Genomic DNA, 22,416 nt, shown 5'->3' on the forward strand with positions numbered 1-22,416 from the left:
TAATTCTAAACTTGGAGATGGGTGTTCTTTGGGAATTTGCCTAAGATTTGTAACTACAAGAAGAAATAGTCAACTTGTCACTTCTAAATATCCCCTCTTTATAAGTAATATACTTTCATTTAGATAAGACCAAAGAAAACAAAAACAAAAACCACTTAAATGATTTCTTACATGTAATCTATACAATAAATGATATACAATAAAACCTACTAGCAATTGTTTCCTGGTTTTGGGGTGGAATTATCACATTGAATTTCTTTTCTGTACAAACTCAAAGAGCTGGATTATGCATAATACCAATATTATGTGTACTTGATTCAGTCAGAGTACCTTGATATTTCAGACTATGTCAAAGATTAATTACTAGAACCATCATTAAAGCCCAAATGATACCTTACACATTTGTAACAACCTAGTATTAAGCTATAACCAGAAAATGATCCTGCATTATTAAATAATGCATTTTCATTTATGTTAATCTAGCTTTCCTTTTTCTTTTCTAAATGTATGATAATCAGCTTTGGAAGTTAAATCAAGCTCTCTTATACAAGCAATGGTTGAATTAGATGCTAACAATAGTGCACTTCATCAGCGCAACATTTTGGGGGTACAACAATGCAAATCTCAGTTGTAACAAGAATATTTAGAAAGGGAACAAAAGGAAAAAGTTAACATTGAGCATCATTACAGGTAACTGTGAACTTCATCATTCTGAGTAACAATAACCCATTTAAAAATTAAGCTGGTTTTCTTAAAAATCTCAACCATGAATTATATTATCCTTGACAATATAATAAGCAGTTTTGCTCTTTTCCTAAATACACCCTCTGTGAAGAAGAGAAGTTAGGGAGCTGTTGAAATAGAAATGATAAAAAGAAGGGTGAGATCAAGGCCATTATACTTTAATGGAAGATGTGTAACTGTGCATTACTTTTCTTCAGAAAGGTTTTACAAAAAAAGAATTAGTTTTGGGAATGTTAGGTGAGATTTGGTTGTGGTCCTCCATTTTCATCTGCTGGTTTTCCCCATATTTATATATTTTCTATTTATTATTTTGAATAAGGGTAAGCTTATTTCTTTTCCTATGAAGTGTTTGGCTTTTTCAAATAACTTAAATAGCATAGATAGACTTGTAGAGAAAAATAATTTGATCCAACTAGATGTGAATTTGTTTTTCATGTATTTTTGTTCAACTTAGCACAGTGTAATAGTTATGAGCACCAAATGTCAGTTACAGTAAAAACACTCCAGTTTAGATGTTATTTGATAAGGCTCCAGCATTGCACTGAATACTAAAATAAAATAACTGTTACAAATAGCCAAGCTTGTGTATCAAAAATCAATGGCCGGATAATTCTGTCTGATTAACTAGCAATCAAAGGTTTACTGAATTTTGAGATGAAAGTAAGTTCTTGTAGACACAATGAAACATCTTTGGGAGAAGAAAAATTTTATATCAGAGGTTATATAAACTAAGGAAAAGAACTTTAAGAGCAATAGACAGCTAACTAAAGAGTATTCACGTCACAATCATATACATTCCTCTACTTACCTACACTTAAAAAAAAAGAGGTCTCAATTCAACAACAAGAAAAATAGCATATAATCATATAATCTTAGATCTGGAAGTTTCCTTCACTTAGATATCAGTTAGTTTCAGCCGCCTTCCAAAATAGGGATTCATCCACTTTAATTTTTGACAGATGCTTCCTCAAATCACTATTAATAAGAAAAAAAACACCTTGAATTTGAGAGGACACTGCAGTGGAATTTTCTACATTTATTCTCTTCCTCCCAAATTAAGTATGTGTTGGCTGAATTAGTCTCACTAGTAAAAGTAGGCATGATCCCAGTAATCTCATCTACTGTAGTTAAAGAAATGCATGTGATCGGGGCGCCTGGGTGGCTCAGTTGGTTAAGCGACTGCCTTCGGCTCAGGTCATGATCCCAGGGTCCTGGGATCGAGCCCCGCATCGGGCTCCCTGCTCGGCGGGAAGCCTGCTTCTCCCTCTCCCACTCCCCCTGCTTGTGTTCCCTCTCTCGCTGTCTCTCTCTCTCTCTCTCTGTCAATTAAATAAATAAAATTAAAAAAAATAAAAATTAAAAAAAATAAAGAAATGCATGTGACCAAACTGTGGAAAAGACATAAAGAGATACACATTTTAAATATATAACCCCAATTGCTAGCTGTTCATTAGTCATGAGAAGGAAGCTAAGAATGAAACAGAGAGGACCAAAAATTTAAAAATAAATAAATAAAAATAAAAAAGCAGAGTTGCAAAAACCAAAATTGGATCTTTGAAGACATAGTGAGTAACTCTATCCCAATTTATCTTTATATGTGCTATTATGTGCGTGAATACATTTGCTTACAGTTCAAGACAATTTGAGTTAAATTCTCTGTTTCAGTAACTGCAGCTGAAAAATGTTAAATGATAAGCAAAGCATTCATTCTTCATTTTGATGACTCCTTTATGTGCTTGCCAGAGTGATTTCCTCTGAATAGTGGCACCTATAACTGATTACAATATATAAGTAGTGGTCAAATTATTCTATAACATAGGAATTATTTTTGTCACTTGATTAGGAAACAAACGTGACATCCAGATCCCCAATAGGGAAGGACATGCTGTCTACCTGCAAGTAGTATGGTAAGCAGACAGCCTTCAGCAATCAGTACCTTTGTTATCTGTTTCAGCTGTAGACAGCCATTTTACCCAATGTCACACCCTTCCCAAGATGGCCTCAACCTGCTGACTGACCAAAACGCGGCTTAAAAGGGCTTGTCATTTCAGTCTAACAGGATGTCTGGCAGGCAACATTTGCTTGAGTGTGCCACACTGGATTCGCTGAAGTTTTTGCTGGGCCTTTGTCACAGTTAAACTTATATTTCAGACTAGAATACCTGTCAGCTGTACAAATCAAGTAACTATTGCATTAGATGAAAATGGTGGTAGGGGCGCCTGGGTGGTTCAGTTGTTAAGTGTCTGCCTTCTGCTCAGGTCATGATCCCAGGGTCCTGGGATCGAACCCCCCATCAGTCTCCCTGCTCAGCGGGAAGCCTGCTTCTCCCTCTCCCGCTCCCCCTGCTTGTGTTCCTGCTCTTGCTAATTCTCTCTCTCTGTCAAATAAATAAAATCTTAAAAAAAAAAAAAAAGATGAAAATGGTGGTAGAGTTAAAAGTCAGATATAGGAGGCATTTTTTTTCCATTTTATTGAAGGGATGCATCTTCTGATTAAGGATGGATATTTAAAAAGAGAATGTGGCATGAAATTAAAAGAATATTCAGAGCTTATACCATTGGATAATGCCATTAGGTAAAAATTTTCCAAAAGAATTGAACTGAAAGAATTGAATTTTCTAATAAACAAATATAAAGCATACAAAATAGAATTAATAAAAAAATCTATAAGTAGATAGGTTATGGCAACACTTTGAGCATTTCAGTTGACACTTCAACTAAATTATTATTCAAAACTGGGGAAAATAAGTGTATTTTTCAAATACACAAAAAATGAAATTCATAAGTAAGTTGCTGTTAATGACACTCAAAAAATGAACTTGGAAGTTATATACTTCAGTAGGAAAAAAGACAAGTATAAACAATCAAAGAAATGGGTATAATTGTGATTAAATATAAACTTGCACTGTATCAAAGAATAATGTCTAATTCACAGGCTTAAAAGTAAAAGTAATAGTTCAAAACAGAGCTACAATAAATAACAATAGTGTCATGTGAAGTGTGAATAATGTGTAAAGTGATTAGAAATAGAACTGTCTAGCGTCATTGTATTGTTCAGATAAATGGTAGCAGCATCGATTAGTTTGGGACCTTCTTACGGTAAGTATACATCAAAAATTTCAAGGCATCCACTAAAAGAATAAAACAGTACTAAAATATGTTACTTCTAAAGCAGCAGAGGAAATGCATTGAAATGAAGGAAGAATAATTTAAAAGGGATTTAAAAATCTATGGAAAATATAAAGTAGAGAATACTATGGTGAAAATAAGTCAAAATACTGCAATAATTAAAATAAATTTAAATAGATTAAAATTTGTAGTTAACAGAGTTTGTCAGATTGGACTGAAAATATATCTGTGTACTGTCTGCAGGGAAAATAAATCTAAAACAGTACATAGACACATAAAAAAGATGAAAAAAGAATAATACCAGGAAAATGCCAACCAAAAGAAAAAATGGGGGAGCTATATTAATATCAGAAAAACATGTGTCTTACCATTAGTAACCAACAATTTTAAACTTGATACACCCTATAAATTAGTCTTAAAATATGTAAAACCAGTCTGCATCATTCTAGAAGGGTGAAACAGATCTCTCTCCATAATGAATAGCCCCAGAAAAATTGTAGGAGTAACATATGAGATTTGAACAATTAAAGCGACCAAATTAATAGATAACTGCATAAATATATACTTTTCTCAGGTATGCATGGATCTTTTATAAAAAAATGGATATAAAAGACCATAAAACAATTTTTGATAAATTTTTAGGATTGGATTGAAATTATTGTTTTTAACTAAGTAGTGAGAAAAATAATAGCAGAATCACCTCAAAAAGATGCTAAGAACAAATAAATGCCCCTTTTCCCAAAAAAGCCAAAAAACAATGCACTAAAGATGGCTGCCCAGATATATTGAGACAGCTAGTAGCCTTTGGCTACTGAACCAGTACTGGAAATGATTTTGACCTTCTTATATAAGATTATAAATGCCTTTCTTATGTAACAATCTTTGTAGGTAAGTATTCAATTAGATGCAGCTGTAAATAATCTACTTTGCCTACCTATAAACCATGATTTGATAATACATAATCCCAGATATTGGCAATGTTGAGGAGAAAGGGAATTTTCCTTCATACTGACTGGCACATAGATGTGTACAGACATTCAGAGAAACAAGCTAGATAATTAAAATATGAAGTTAAGTATCTTTATACGCATTTATTTATGGTTTTACAAATTTTATTTATTGTCATTCTCTACCCCTGGTTGCCATAAGGAAAACAGTTTCCTAAACTCATTTTTTCCTCTCTCTATAGCTTATACTGCCTGAAGAAAACGAGCAAACAAATCCAGTTGGTGAATTTGGGAAGAAAAACTGGGCACATGGAGCTCTGTACCTTCCTTTCCCCTCTCGTGGGTTCCAGGCTGTCTCTGAACTTAGAATTCTCTTCTACTTCTCTATGACATAGTTTTACAAAAGCAGACTGGGGATGGCAGATGTGTTACAATTTTGAATGGGAAGTTAAATTTAACGAGTGCTCAGATCTTTTGTTTGAGCAAGAATATTCAAAGAAAATATAAATTATGGAATTTGGGGCTGTGAATTTTAATCAGAATTTGAAACATTTGGCATAGCTAAGGTGAACATGTTTATACCCTGGTGGTGTTTTAATAATGAACATCAAGCAACATTTTGAATTTGGTGACTTGCCATGTCCTTTTTTGTGTAGCAGGACTGCCTTTACAGTTGGCTGTTAATGGCTAAGACCTGGGCAATGTTGATAGATAATTTTTCATGGACCTCTTGCATTTCCACATGTCTTTTGACTGTGTTTGTTCCAGGCAATCTGTTCAAAGATGTTTACATAACATCAAATAACCTTCAAATGTAAAGATAGTTTCTCCCTTCAGTAGAGGGCAGGTTTATTTGTTTTTCAGAATACTAAAGACAATGCCTCCCTCTGGGGTGAAGATGGAAGCACATTTACTACCAGTCTCCACATAAGATTGAGGATACTCTAAACTTGGGGTTCCTCAGCTATGACACAAATCTGTGTGTGCAACACCCACCAGGGCCATTTCTCCATCCTCTTGTGGGAGAAGAAGAGACGCAAACATGAAGTTCACACTGCACATATTGTAAGTAATAAAGTCCTTTGTCTCTGACCCAGGACATTTATTTTTTCTTCCAGCTTCCATGAAAGTGGCAGGTTAATTTGCAGGTCAGGTAAAATCTCCGACCCTTCCCACTTCTTGAGGAAAAAGGTATTAAGTTTAGGTCATATGCTAGTTTGATATGACGATTGCTGTTGACATTTCGGTGATTATTTTTACAACTACTTTTTAAAAAAACATTAATAGGAAAGCCACACTTTAACAAAGCCCAGTGGGTTTCAGCAAGAGAAAGTCCTTAAAAAGTTTTTTAAAAAGATCATGGACCTCAAAAGGTGTGAGGCCCTAAAGAAAAGAAGGAACCACACAGGGCTCTAGGCTGCAGGAAAATGGCAGGGCTTTTGGTTGCAAGTGGCTGTATGTCGCAGTTTGTGTCTAGTTGAATTTGCTACACAGAATTCCTGGCCTGATTTGCAAATGAGGCTGGGGCAGGATTAAAAATATTTAGCCTCTGGTGAGGAAAACCACCAATGCTGTTTATAATCTTTAAGGCAGCTGAACTCCATTGGAGCTACAGAAATCTAATGAAGTTCTAGCTTTAAATCATTATTCTTAGTCATATAGACAGTGATAAATTTGCTGCTCCAAATTCTCCTTAAAATGGCCTTTAGGATATAAAGAGAAACTTCTGAGGTGATGCCCTTGAATTTGTGTAGTTTGTACCAGTTGACTCTGTATTTGTTCATTATAAGACCTATAAACATAACTTTAGATTTCTGAGGTGCAAATTATGAAAGTACCCAGAGAAGAAGGGATATATTTTATTAATCAACATGTACAAAAATAGGAGACCTATTGGTAGGGAGAAATGATCATTTTAGGTTGAAGGAGATGGACAGCACTAGGGAAATCACTGACAACCCTAAAGTTTTTCTAAACTTTGCTATTCAAAGTGTGATCCACAAACCAGCAGCATTGGCATCAAATGCATCTTATACCTCGATAACTTTTCTCATACCCCAATCCATGAATTGGAACTTGCATGTTCTGAGAACCTGGGGTGATTTTTCTTGTGTTGAAGTTTGAAAATTATAGCCTTGAGTGACCTAAAGATTGTCCCCGGGAAATTAGGCATGCTCTGGAAATTAAAGATAAACCAAAGAGGTTTGGAAAACTGCTTCTTAGTATCAGCACAGGAGCAGTGGAAACATGAAAAAAAAAAATAAATAAATGAAGGAAGACAGGCTGCTTAAGCTAGAAGAAAAAGAAGTTTCCAAAGGAGAAAGCCTGAGCTCTTAGGTGGCAGAGTGTACAAATAACGGGGGAGGTGAAATCTTAAAAAAAAAAAAAAAAAAAAAAAATCAGAGTCATTGACATAAAGAGGTAAAAGAAAGGTCCCTACTTGTATGAAAAGAGATTTTCATCCTCACTAGGTCAGAAACAGTGACTGGGGTTCAGTGAAATCTAGCAGAGGACAAGAATCGGGTCTTAGAGAAAACTGAAACGGAGTTCTCAGAGAGGCCCTGGCCCCAGAAAACTATTAAGTAAACGCTTCTTCCAGTTACAGGTGGAGAATGCAAAATAAGAGCACACACAGTTACACAAGGGTTTCTATAAAACTTGGGCAGATTTGAGCGGGATAGATCAGGGAGATACTGTAACATATTTACAGAATTACTAGGAGAATTTCATGGTGACACAATTTTTGACTTTGTGAATCCCTTTGGTTGAGAATCCTGAGGAAATAGAAGAAACAGGTGGAATTTGTGGGGGTGGCAAAATTGCCTCTACCTGGTTTAGGTTTTCAACTGGGACGAAAAGACAGATTAGCAAGAGAAAAAAACAACAGTTTATTAAGGTGGGAGAAACTTAGAACAAAGAATGACTGAAAGCTGTGACTTAAAACTGTATATATAGCATCTGCAATAAAGAACAGTAAGTTTGTAGAGGAAGGACAGGACAAAAGAAAGCAGTTGTAAGCTTCCAGGGGTGACAGACTGTGGGAATGCAAATATGTGGGAGGGAGCTAATGGAGTGAAATCTGTTTGCAGGTTCCTCTGGTGCCATTTCTGGGCTGGTACGAGTATGTCTCTAGTGTACGAAGAATTCATATCCTGCCTTTAGGCAGAAAAGGGGAAGGTAGAACTTTTCCTGCATCTGCTGCTTCTTAATTGCTTCCCGCACAAAATAATTTTTATGTCAAAGAGGCATCTTTTTAGGGTATCATATTCTCGTTTCTTTGAAATTAAAGCTCTAAGAGAAGACAAAGGATAAAAGATGTTAAGAAGGAACCAGATAAGATAATAATGGATAGAGACTAGGCTGGAGTTACTTTATTGAGAGAATGCCTCATTGGTAGGATATCTTCTGGGTAGAATTATTCAATGTATGTATACAATGAATACAGACTTTTTTGGACTCACATATGATTTTAGTAGATATAGAGGTCATTAACTATAGAATATTGTTTGAATTGTGGGAACACCCACAATTCAAAACCTAAAATAAGATGTTAGCAAAATAATCTGAGACAGAAAGCATATGTAAATTAGAAAGACTTTGATTCCAATAAAATGAACTAATATTACATTGGATAGGAGAGAAAAGAATCAATATGAAAATGGTTTAGACTCTTATAATTTCAACTAAACCTTCCAACAGGAAAATAAAACACTAGAAACATGTTCCACTATAGAAAAATTCCCACTGTAGAAGAATATGCAGCATTAAAGACACACTATCAAAGTTCTGCATTATTCCAAAGGAAGGACTGTGATAAGAAGCATATGGAAGATGCGCCAATTGTGACTTTAGTTCTGAAAACCCTTGTGGATACATTTCCAGCTGAGACAGAGGGTTGAGAGGAACTTGCCTAGGAGAAGGGATTGATAGGCTTAAGCTGCCATGATGGCACAGGATTGTGAGGCCTGCTCACAAGAGATAGTAAAGGCCATGGTACTAACAGAGACTACTTCTGTATAGTGTTGTCCTGCCAGAAACCAGACTCCAAGGGGAATTGTAAATTAGGAGTTTGGGTATGCTGAATGGGAAACAAAGGCTTGTCAAATAAGACCTGGTGATTGAGGCTGTCACCGTTGCAAATTTTTAAACTTTGCCAGAAAGCAGGAATATCTCAAATGCTGTTCTAAGAGAGGGTATATTTGCATAATGGAATTTCCTCCCAGATATCCTAAACGTAGTGGCATAATTAACCTCTTTCTGTAAGACTTTTCCTAATCCAGGCCATATTCACAAACCATGGGCTCTAGACACCTGGCATAAATTGACTGGTACATTGACAAAGCTAATACCCAGATGTTCCCCTCTATGCCCCTTCACTCAGACACCATTGAGTTTGTGCTATGGTCTTTGGCAGGACTGAGTATGGGCTTCTGAAAACAAAATTTTGCCACATTTAACTGCACCAAGTACCCAAGATTTGACATGTTTTCTAAGTTTACTGGAAGATGTGCCAGTGCTGAAATGATGTTTCATATTTTACAAACTCTGGATTTTTTTTTTAAGTGAGGAATATCAGAGACTTGTCATTGAGCTACAGTTTCTGAAGGAATTAACCCATTCCAGTTACTATTTTAGATGTTAATTCTTCTGGTTTTAAATACCATCTATATATCAGTAACTCTCAAATTTTTATTTTAAAACCTGCCATTTATACAAACATCAGACTTATGTATTAAAATACCTAGGGGTGCCTGGGTGGCTCAGTTGGTTAAGAGTTGACCTTTGGCTCAGGTCATGATCCCAGATTCCCAGCTCAGCGGGGACCCTGCTTCTCCCTCTCCCTCTGCAGCTCCCCCTGCTTGTGCTTGCTCTTTCTCTCTCTTTCTCTCTGTCAAATAAACAAATCATATCTTTAAAAAAATAAATAAAATAAAATAAAATACCTACTTGAACTCAACATGATAACCAATAGAAATCTCAAGCTTAACATATTCAAAATCAAACTTCTGATTTTATCAGATTCATTGTTCTGACAATTTCATCTCAGTAAATTGTTATTTTAGCCCAAAATAAACTCAGGCCAAAACAAAAGGAAACTAAACAAAACAAAACAAAAAACAGCAACAGCAACAACAAAAAACCAAAACCCTGATGTCATATTTCATTCTTACTTACATCTTCTCCTTACCCCACATATTATATGTTTGTAAATACTCTCAGCCTTGCTGTCAAAAGTTACACAGAATCTGTCAATAACTCACCACTCCACTTCAGCCTGAGTTGTAACAATTTTCCAACAGATATCCCTGATTCCATCCTTGAGGCCCTAAAATCTATTTTCAAGACAAGAAACAGAACAATCTTAAAAAAAAAAAAAGTAAATCATATAATGTCATATCTCTGCTTCAAAACTTTCAACACCTTTTGAATATAGGAATGAACTCGGAGATTATGTGTTGTTTGCAATGTATGTATGTGTGTATGTGTGTATGTATAAGTCCCAGACACAGGACCTTATAGGATCTGTTCCTCCCCTCATATACTGGCTTTATGACTTGCTCCAACAATCCATATATCCACTTGCCTCAGAGACTTTCTTCCCTTTGCCTGGAATATCCGCCTTCCTTATAAGTACAGCTTTTTTTCTCTTCCTTGCCTCTCAGAATAATTGTTCTCAGAGTCCTTCTTACCATGTTTTCCTGTTCTTTTCTCCATACCACTTGGTATATAATTGCTCTGATATACTTTGAATTTTATTTATTTATGTTTTTACTTTCTTCCCACTCTTGAATATAGTAACTACGAAGGGAGAGAATTTTGTTGTTTTTGCTCTTGTAGTTTTAACTCAAAAAATCAAGCATTCAGCTGGTATGTAATAAATATTTCTTGAATGGTTGATTTCCATTTTTGTGCCTTTGGTTTTGAGTAATCAGATTTTTTTTGCTAAGATTAGTTTTGCTTGATCTAGAATTTCACATAAATAGAAAATACAATAGACATTCTTTTGGACCCAGATTCTTTCACTCAGCATCATATTTCTGAGATATATTCATATTATTGAATATATTAGTAATTCACATTTATTGGTAAGTAGAATTACTTTGTAAGACTGCACTACATACACTGTTTATCCATTTTCCCTTTAAGGAAGGACAATGTATTGTTTCCAGTTTGAGTCCTCTATGAGTAAAACTACTAGGAACATTTGTGTTCAGAGTGGTTTTGGCCATATACGTCCATTTTCTGGAATAAATACCTAGTAAGTGGTATTGCTAGTTCATGAGAAACTATGAAAACTATTTCCAAAGTTGTATCATTTGGCATTCTTGCTGGCAACATACGAGAAATTTGGTTGCTTCAATCATCACCAAAATTGGCCTTTTTACTTTTCTTCATTCTAAGTTATCTGTAATGTTATTACATTGTAATTTCAATTCACCCATCTAAAATGAATAATGAGGCTGGACACTTTCTCATTGGCTTGTTGGCCATATGTATACAATTTTTGTATTTTTTTCTTTATGAAGTAATTATTCAAGTCTTGCATTATTCAGTTGCATCTATGGATCTTCCTTTTCTCTTCAGCAATAGGACTCACTAAATCAATGTGACAAGGGATAGTTTTGTGCATAACTAGCTTTGTCTTGACCAGTTTTCTATCAACTTGATTCTATGTACAGTAACCTAAACAGTGAATTCCATGCTGTATTCATGACTCCTTCCTCTGAGCATTTTGCTGAAGTTACCATAGCAACAATTTGGTAGATCAGAAAATGTATAGTAAGATCAAGACAGAGTCTGAAAAATTGGGGCAACATGTGTTAATTTTTCTCCCCCATTTCTTAAAATCTGCCCAAGTGGGATTATGCTAAATTCTAGTTATATGCTGGTTTGTATCAATTGGAAGAAATTATTTAAACAACATAAAGTGATTGTTTCTCATTTGGAAAAAGTATAATAATATGACATTGATAGGGACATTGTTCATATTTGTCAAAAGTTGAAAATACAAAGGTCTTTATTATAAATTCTGAGCAACAGTGATGAAAGCAGTGAGCAACATAAACAAAATTTATCTTAAAGAACTTTTAAAGAATTTTACATTTACCTGATAAATCCAAGAACATAAATACTAGCTGAGAGAGAAATAGTAAAAGAAATTTAGGATTCTTTTACAACAAAATAAGGGACATTAAATGGAAACAACTCATCTTAAAGAAATGGTGTTGAATAGGGGCACCTGGGTGGCTCAGTCCGTTGAGTGTGCGACTCTTGGTCATGATCTCAGGGTCATGGGATCAAGCCCCGTGTAGGGCTCCGTGCTCAGTGGGAAGTCTGCTTCTCTTTCTCTCTCTCTTTCTGCTCCTCCCCCTGTTCTCTCTGTTTAAAATAATAAATAAAATCTTTAAAAAATGGTGCTGAAAGGAATTACTGGTAAAACAAATTTCAAGAACCAGATATGTTTGGATAATGTCTGACCTTCAAGAATGATGTTGCCTCATCTTAGTCAAGGGACAATCACTTAAGTGGGGCTTATGGGCAATAGGAAATGAAATCTCCATGTTCTTGACTTATTTAGTGACATTATAAAAATGTCAGGAAATAGGGGATCATGAAGAATTAAATAGGGGAGAATTAACATCACATCTTTAAAAAAATGTAACAAATATGTCTGTCTTTCTATCTCTCTCTTTCTCTTTCATGCTTCCTTGCTCTCTCATGCTTGTTTCTGACCTAGTTCTCTTGCTTTTTCTTTATATTTTTCTAATGCTTGACAAATATCCAAGAAAGGATAAAAAATTAATTTCTATACCAGTGTCTCTCAACTGTGAATGGATGGTGACAAGTCTCTGGTCATTTGAATTTTGTTATACTATTTATTATACGATTGTCTCTTTGCACGTAAATTTGTATTTTAGATGCTGATCTGACATTTTATTTTCAGTATACTGCATTTGAAAACCTATTTGTTTCTCATATTTATGTCTAGGTCCTGGTTTTATATATATATGTATATATATATATACATATGTACATTTAATATATATGTATATAATATATGTATAATTATATGCATAATATATACAGATATATTTACACTGGAGTATATTCATAGAAGCATTTATTTATTTATTTATTTATTTATTTATTATTTTTTTTTAAAGATTTTATTTATTTATTTGAGAGAGAGAGAATGAGAGACAGAGAGCACGAGAGGGAAGAGGGTCAGAGGGAGAAGCAGACTCCCTGCTGAGCAGGGAGCCGGATGTGGGACTCGATCCCGGGACTCCAGGATCATGACCTGAGCCGAAGGCAGTCGCTTAACCAACTGAGCCACCCAGGTGCCCCCTCATAGAAGCATTTAGCAATGAAAAAGTTGTAGTATATTTTTGATTGTTAATTTTTGTTTTATTTTCATTGAATCCTGGAAGTTGTCACCATTATATTTGGTGCCATCTCAGGAGACTAATGGAAGATTTCTGGACGATAGACATAGAGACTCCATACAAATCCCTACCTCACGTTTAATATTTAAAGCTGTCAGCACAGAGGTTCTTAACTTTTTATCTTTGGATCACTAAGGTGTCCATGGAAGGTCTTTATTTTGAATGAACCTTTTGAAATTTAAGATATTTTTTTTCTGAAGAGAACTTTTCATCAGATTTTCAGAGGCCTATGCCAAAATATCTAAGATTAACCCTACTGTAGTCACCTCTTCCACCATGTCTTCTGACTCAATTACCAGCTCTTTAAAAATAATTTTAGATTATTCTTGTTATAAGAAAAATAGCTAAGTATTGTTAAATGCTGCTGCAAATTTTGCAGTCTCTGTTTCTGATAATTTGTCCCATTTTCTCAGCTAAAAGGCAAAAACTGGGTCCATCTGACCAAGTTACATGTGAGCCAAAACTTGGAACAGATTTAATTCACTGCCATTAACAAGAGCACAGATGAAGAGAGGCCAAGAGTAGAATACACAGATGGCTCAATCTAGAATTATAGAATGGTTTAAAAACTAAGAAACTAAATATGAAAGCTTGTCCATGTATGGTTTTAAGTGTAAATACAAAAGGTGTTTAATGAAGCCACAAAATTTAGTGGAAGAGCATCAATTCTAGAATATGATATGGTTGTGAAACGGGAGGACTCAATTATCAAAAGTGATTAAACTGTAAGGGACAGGAAAATAAGGGAGTGAGGAAATGAGAAGAAGATTCCCGCAGAGAGTCCTCAATTACATAAGACTTTTTTTTGGGGGGAGGGGTTTAACTATATTTTTATTGAAGTATAATTGACATACAATATCCTATTAATTTCAGGTGTACATCATAGTGACTCAATATTTTAATACATTATGAAATAACTCCGTGATAAGTCTAGTTATCATCTGTCACTATACAAAGTTATTACATTATATTGACTGTATTTCCTATGGGTATTTATCCAAAGAAAACACTAATTTGAAGAGATATATACACCTCTATGTTCATTGCAGCATTATTTAAAATAGCCAAGCTATGGAAGCAACCTAAGTGTCCATTGACAGATGAATGGATAAAGAAGATGAAATGTTGCCGTTTGTGACAACATGGGTAGACATAGAGCTTACTATGCTAAGTGAAATAACTCAGACAGAGAAAGACGCTACTCATATGTGGAATCTAAACAAACGAACAAACCAAAGAAAACAGAAACACACTCATAGATATAGGAAAATGTTGGTTACCAGAAAGAGCAGGTCTTGGGGGGTGGGGGAGGGGAAGGGTGAAATAGGTGAAGAAGATTAAGAGGTACGAATGTATAGTTATAAAATAAATAAATCATGCAGAAGACTTTTTTTTTAATTTTGTTCCTATAGCTTAATATATGACTTTATCAATAGCATTTAAATGGCAGGTTAAAAAACTTCTTTTTAAAAATAGTTGGAACACAATATTATAATAGGATATACAATAAAGAGAGTTGAAATTGAAAGGCAAGGTGGGCAGAGAAATGTAAATATACCTAGAGAAAAGGACCCTAATGTGACTTGGCAGAGGCTCTCTGGCCAGCATAGGAAAAGTTATTTTTTTTAAAAAAACTGAGAGCAGGAGAGAAAATTGTGAATTCTCAGGGGAAAAAGATACATTCCCTTCTCTTGGCAGGATTAGAAGGATTATTTGATGCAAAGCCACAAGTTGAGAGCTGGCTAAGGAGCCTGTGATGACTTCATGGCCCATAAATGCTCAGAAGGCAACGACTACAGCAGATCACAGTTCAGCACCAGGCCAGCAGGTGGGTGTCCGTGGAAAGATAGCTGCTCTTCTCAGAAGTGATGGAGAGGATTTTCAGCCCATTTCTAAGATCCATGGCCTGCTGTGTGGGCAGGTCTAGCGGGAATGTGTGTGGATGAAAAATTGTCCGGTACCTGCTTTAGAGAAACCCAGAGTCAGTTTAGTTACTGGAATACTGAACAGAAGGGGATGGTCAAATCTGACTCAAAAGCAGCACACACCTTAAAGTTCCACAGATTATTGAAAGAAGCCAGCATTGCAAATACCATGATGATCCCCAAACTGCTGTATCTCTCCGTACAGGCACAGTTAGTGTCTGCTTTGGATGAAAAATGGTGTTTTACAGCTTATTAAGTTTCTTTTTTGCCAGTTTTATTGAGAAATAATTGACATACATCACTGTATAAGTTTAAGGCATACAACACGATGGTTTGATTTACATATATAGTGAAATGAGTACCACAATAGTTTCAGGCTAGCATCCATCATTTTCTATAGATACAATAAAAGAAAAGAAATAAAAGAGAAAAGGAAAAAATAATTCTCCCTGTGATGAGAACTCTCAGGATTTACACTCTTAATAACTTTCCTGTATATCATACAGCAGTGGTAGTCATCGTATTGTACATTACATCCCTAGCACGTATTTATCTTATAACTGGAAGTTTGCACCTTTTGACCACCTTCCTCTAACTCCCTCTCCACCTTCACCAGCTTATTAAATTTTTTAATAAAATATTGTGGTGCCTTGATGTCCTATATTTCAGATATGACAATGTTCACTGGGAGAGAACCTGCCATGCAGTAATATTTCAAAGTTTGAATTTCCTAAAGAAACTTATGAAAGATAGTTTAAAGTCTTTCTTAAGAGAGATGCCCTTCTATAGTGTATAGTTTAAATATTCACTCAAGTGGAAATTGAGACTTGGAGCAATGACAGTATAATATTCCATTTTGCTCTGCAGTCTTGCAAAAAGCTAAGATTTAGGTTTCTGTACTGAGGACGAAGAAAAAAGAAAGAAAGAAAGAAAGGTATAGTTTGAAGCAATGCAAGATGAAAAGGAATATCCCTGACTCTATTGGAGGCATGATACCGCTATGCATAGGAGCAACTTAATCTGAAAGTTTATCCATGTATAAACTTAACATAAATGAAAACGTTGTGTAACTGAAACAACAGAATTTGATAGAAGAGCAGAAGTTGTAGAACATTCAGGTGATTGTGTAGCTGAATTTGGCAGATATAGTTGGAAATAGAGAGCTGGAGAAAAAAATTCCAAAATTACAGAGCAAAATGATTTCTTTTACTTTCTGCCACACATCCAAATAGCAGATGAAGTTTCCTAAAAGCTTTCATCCTAGAGAAGTCACTCTGGAATTCTAACTTCTAAATAAAGAACTACAACAGATTTAGAAATTGGATTTCTCAATTTCAGGACTGTTGACATTTTGGCCAGGATTATTCTGTGTTGTAGACTCTTCATGCATTGTAGGATGTTAAGCAGTTTCCTGACTACTACTCATTAGATGCTCGTAGCACCTTCTCCTGCAGTTGTTGGAAACTTTCTCTGCAGAACAAAAAAATGCCCTTGCTTGAGAAGCACTGCTTTAGGCAACAGACATTTGACAATGTCTACAGAATTTCTGTTTTTACAATTGGGGTATGGGAGTGTGTGCTACAAGCATCTAGTTAATATAGACCAAGGATGCTGCTAACCATCCTATAATGCACAGGCCAGTCCCCTACAAAAAGAATTATCCAGGTCAGACTGTCAAAGGTGCTGAAGTTGAGAAACTCTAATCAATTTAAAATCTATTCCATTAAGAATGAGTCTCTGTGAGCAGACCCTTTTTTAATTATATAAAACAAACAAGCATAATTTGGGGTATAGAGGACTGAAATGCTAAGGAATCAAAATTGGATCCTAAAATTATCATCACAACAAACCAAATCCTGAGAACATCAAACATAAAAAACAAATATTAGAAGATCAAAGTATCTGAGATAACTCTGAGTTTTCTGAGGTCCCATCTTAATTAAACAAGACAAAATTTTTCAATATGATGCATAAGAAGATCTGATTAGATTTCCAACAAGTATAAAGCAGCCAATGTGAGATCAATACTAGTTCTCCTCATCTTAGCGAACAGCTATAGGGAATGTAGAGGGAGAAAATGTGAAAATGCAAATTATTTTTAAAAGCTTAGAATGGAAGGGTGCAGCTTCCCCTCATCAGTCTCCATGGCTCCAGAGGATGTTTCTGATACACTATTCACTGTTATCAAAGGACATTACAGAGGATTAGTTTCCGGAAATGGAAATTCTACTGAATGGTAAATGATTATTTTCCTTCCCACATAGAATGCCCTGTGAAACCCCTGGTTCTTGTACAAGTTACTTTAAAATTCCAGACATTCTATTGACTGTTACCAGAGATCACAGATTCCTCTAACAAATGTAGGTGCTTCCTGTCTCATGGTCTCTGCTTTGGAGACACATGCCACAGTAACTGTTCCTTCATTCTTAGCCATGCTCACAGATGGCAAAAAGCATCTCTTAAAATAAACATTTTATAGTACTAGGCCCTTGTATCCTATAATTTTAAGTCATCAAGAAATTTTCTACATATGTGATACCCATAGAAAGCATTTTAACCAAACAGCCAGACTTGGGCTGTAAGAACCAAAGAATTCTAAACATTTGGCAAAAACAGTTCATACTACTGTCATGCATACCAGAAGTATAAAAAGCTAAAGAAGGTGTGAAATCAAAAGGAATACAAGTAGCTGATCATTGATTCAGAAGCTTTGATCGGTGACCTGATGAAAGCCACTAATTTTTATATGTGATGTAAGATCACTTCTGAGTAAATCAGATGACCTGAGTTTTTAACCCAAGTCTCTGATATCCTGTACCTACATATCTCAAGCACGTCAATTACCTTGTCTGAATCTCGGTTCTCAGATCTGCATAACAGTGATATCAGAACATGTCTTGCCTCCTCACAGGTATCGTTAATGAAATTGTTAATGTAAATACCCTTTACAAACTATCAAGTAGAGTGAAATATTTGATACGTATTCACTTTCAAGTTAGGACAAACACAAAAGTCTCTTTTTTTCCCATTGTTATTCAACATTTTATTAATGTTTTAAATTAATATACATAAAAAATTTAGTATATAAGATCTAAATAGCCAAACAGCTTTTGAGTTTTCTTGAGGTCTCATCTCAATTAAGTAAGGACCACATAATACTTTTTAACAAATAATGTATAGAGAGATTAGCTTTGAATTTCCAACATAGTATAAAACAAGTATTAGTATCCACACTTATTGAAAAAATAGGAGACAAAATGCCATTATTTCTAGATGACACATTTGTAGACTAAAAACGTACTAGACACACATAAAATTGTTAAAAGATAATCGAAGTTCAGTACAAAATAACGGACACACCCACAAAACAACAGCTGATGACCCTCAGAAGCAATTGACTAGAAATTATAATGAAAACTGATTTTATTAACTATAACAAAATATTTTGTAAAAGAATGAGATTTTAAAACAGTGGGTATAAATTTTTAGGAAGTTTTAGTCCAGATTAATTAAATGTATAAATAGGCTAGCATAATATGTTCCTAGATGTAACATATTTGAAATATCAATTTACATGCTCCCTTTTTCTGTTAGACTGTGACAGGTTATTTTTGCATGGAGAAAATATTTCACCTTTTGTCAAACACCATTTTGGGCTCTGATGCCCTCCAATTGTGGGCTGGTTTCGCCTACATTTTTACTAGAGTGCAAGATTAGTCTATATTATCATTTATCCTCATGTGGTATTCAAAATAGAATTCCTTATATAACACCTAATATTCAGAACATTCTTATCTTGTGTATTCTTTAGCTTTCATGTATGGAGCCTATTGGAAGGGATTGCAGTTTACATTTTGTCTAAATCAACTTTTTTTGCAACTCTACCCTTCAAACCAATTCTTTGCTATCTTTACCCACTATTTCCACATATATTGTCTTATATCCAAAAATAATATATACTAATGGATTGGTTTTGTAATCCCATGAGAACAGTGTACCAATATGCTGGCTTTATTATGTTATAGTCCTAAAGTTAGTCTTACAGAGAAAAATTGCCCACTGACTACAAACATCCTAGCTCTAAATAAATAGAAGTGAGTTGGGCAAAGCTAATGTTACTGAAGATTCACTATTGGTCAGAAATTAATGCAAGGTCTCAAAAGATCCCAAAGTTTCAAGTTATAATATAGATCCCATATTCTAGGGGTTTAAGAAATGGAAAATTATTAAATGGAATATGTATGACTTTCCAAAAAACCCAAGGAAACAACTGTATAATAGTAGGCAGTCTCTTTTCTTAGTCTCTGAATGCATTTCCTTAAAAGGTTTGTTTATGCAAATGGATTCATAACACGGAAGAGCTTAAAATACCCTAAAGGTCAAACAATCCATCTCTTTATTTCAAGTGAGACCTAGCTAGCTTCAAATCAAGGGTTAAACATATTTTCTTCTAAGTTTGTCTATGGTATTTTTTTCTAGTCTGTCATCCTTTCTTTGTCTTTTCTGACAGTATGTTAATTGATCTCTTTTCAAAAAGCTTATGACTGAAAACTATCTTGAAAAGAGGAGTTTAGTTGTTAGTACCACAGGTAAATTCAAGGATAATGTTTTATGAAATGGCACCCATGAGTTTATGTGACTTGAATCTCTAAAGACCTCTTAACACTTTCCTTTTTTATTTTAAAAGATTTTATTTATTTATTTTTGCAAGAGAGACAGAGAGAGCACGTGCATGCACAAGCAGGGCAAGGGGCAGAGGGAGAAGCAGACTCCCCACAGAGCAGGGAGCCAGACACGTAGGGCTCCATCCCAGGACCCTGGGATCATGACCTGAGCGGAAGGCAGATGCTTAACCGACTGAGCCACCCAAGCACTCCCTCTTACCCCTTTCCAAAAGCCACATTTTCTCTTCACACTAAATGTCCTCTTAAAGAGCAGATTTTATGGACAACCCTGTTGGGTGCTGTGGGTTCCTTTCCTTCCTCCTGACTTTGATGTGCTTATTTTACATAATACAACTTAGTGCCACTTGTAAGTACATGAAAAGAAAATTTAAAAATAAACATAAATAAACTTTACTGCAGAACTAGGGAGATTCTTTGTAAAAAAAACAGCCTGCTTTCTTCTGAGTGAAAGTGGGAGGAAATGGATAGAATTTGCGCTAAAAGAGTGAGAGGCAATGATCCTCAGTCATGGCTGGGCAGGAGGGCAATGTAGAAAAGAGGAACTTGTCACTCGGACAGATTAGTTACTAAACTCCAAGGCTCCTGTTTTCCATGTGACAGGCTCTAAGAGGCTCAAACTAGATAATGGCCAGGCATTATGGCACATATTTTATAAAGAGCTGGATAATTTTTAAAGGGAGAACCCTTGGCCCAGTAGAGCAGTTTGAAAGACTGTAGTGTGAAAAACATCAAATGTTTGAAATTTTTGGTTAATCTGAAGTAAAATAAAGCCTAAGAATATTGGGGGAAGGGTAATGATTTTGTGTTCAAAAAATCACAATGTGTACATTATAATCCTTTGTATTACAACTATTTGCCAAGAGTCAAAGAAGGACAGTGGCAATCAGATAAAGCTGCAGGTTATCTAGTAGGTTGTAATCTCTGGTTAAAGGTTTGGTGCCCCCAAAATAACCTGGGAAACAGTATCTTTGACAGAACCTTAAAATAATTGAAAATTAGGGAGCCTTACTGACTTAGATTTTTTTTTTTCTAAGAAAGGAGCTATGTAGAAGGTGGGAAATACTCATAATTTGGTTTGGGGATCTAGAAATGGTTTGTAATGGACAGCTTTTAAGGGGGTCCTCATAATCCTTACCCCTTGGCATTCACATTCTTTTGTACTACTCCTTCTTAGTGTGGGTGGGATCTACTTTAGTCAACAAAACTCGGCACAGGTGACAGGATATAAATCCTAATACCACATTTTATAAGATTTCATTTTGGAAGACTCTTAGTCTCTTTCTGTCTTTGAAGAGGCCATGTTGTGAGAGATCTGTGTAGAGACCTTCAGGGCAAGAACATATGGGTGGTTTCTATAAACCGGGTGGCCTGATAGCCAGCAAGAAGCAGGGGTGTTCAGTCAGATAGCCGCAAGAAAATGAATTCTGTCAACCGGCTCAGTGAGCATGGTAATAGATTCATTGTCAGTAGAGTATCCAGATAACCGAGTCCTTGTCAACATCTCGATTCCAACCTTGCCTAAGACCCAATTAAGCCATATCCAGAGTCCTGACTCAGCCAAACTGTGAGGTAATAGATATGTGCTAAGATGCTGAATTTGTAGTAATTTGTTACTTAGCATAGAATACTAATGCATTATTAAAGGACAGGGGAGAAGAACGGATAATTGTGTATCTGCAAAATGGGAATTATACACTGAACTGCGGTAAGTTTTTTCTTATCCTGTAATACTGCAAAACAATCCTATAAGATAAATTATTTTTTCATTTTATAAATGAGAAAATATTTTTTTATTTTATGCAGATATATTAATAAACTAATCTACCATACCTAGCATAGACAAAGAAAAGCCAAAACACATTTATCCCACCTGTGCCAGGTCCTGGTTCTCTCTCAACGTGGGCCTTTATAACTGGAAAGTCTAGCCCTTGTCTCCTGTACTGGCTATTTGTGTATCCTCAAGGCTCAGTTCAAGTATCACCTATGGCAAGAAACCTTTACTTGATCTCTTCGTCTGGGTCAGGTACATCTCCTATTTATTTTGTATTCATTTATTTATTTATTCATTATTTTAACAAATACCAGTCAAGCGTGAATTATCTGCTTTATATCTTTAATATGATAATAGTGAATAAAACATAACAAGTTTCTGGATTTAATGAAATTTCTATTTTAATATGGGATATAGGTAATGTATAAATAAAATAAGTTAACCTTTAAGAATCATGCACACTATGCAAAAAATTGGACTAAAAATGATTGATATAAATTGACCATGTGGCTATTTTATTTTAAGCAGTTAGGGAAGTTCTAAATGAGATGACCTTTAGTTTCGCTCTAAATGACAAAAGGAGTCAGCCATGTGAATTTCAGAAGAAAGAAATCCACACAGTAGAAGCTGCCTATGCAAAGGCCCTACGCTGAGATGTTGAATAATTTGAGAGAAGACCAGTGTTGTTGGATCACGGAGATTAAACAGAAAGGTGGTAGTAAATGATACTGGAGAGTAAGATAGTAACAACATCCTGAAGGACTTTTAA

This window comes from Eumetopias jubatus, unplaced genomic scaffold (genome assembly GCF_037043125.1).
Source record: "Eumetopias jubatus isolate StellerSeaLion01/CBP00866 unplaced genomic scaffold, mEumJub1_p1.0 scaffold_1, whole genome shotgun sequence".
NCBI lineage: Eukaryota > Metazoa > Chordata > Mammalia > Carnivora > Otariidae > Eumetopias > Eumetopias jubatus.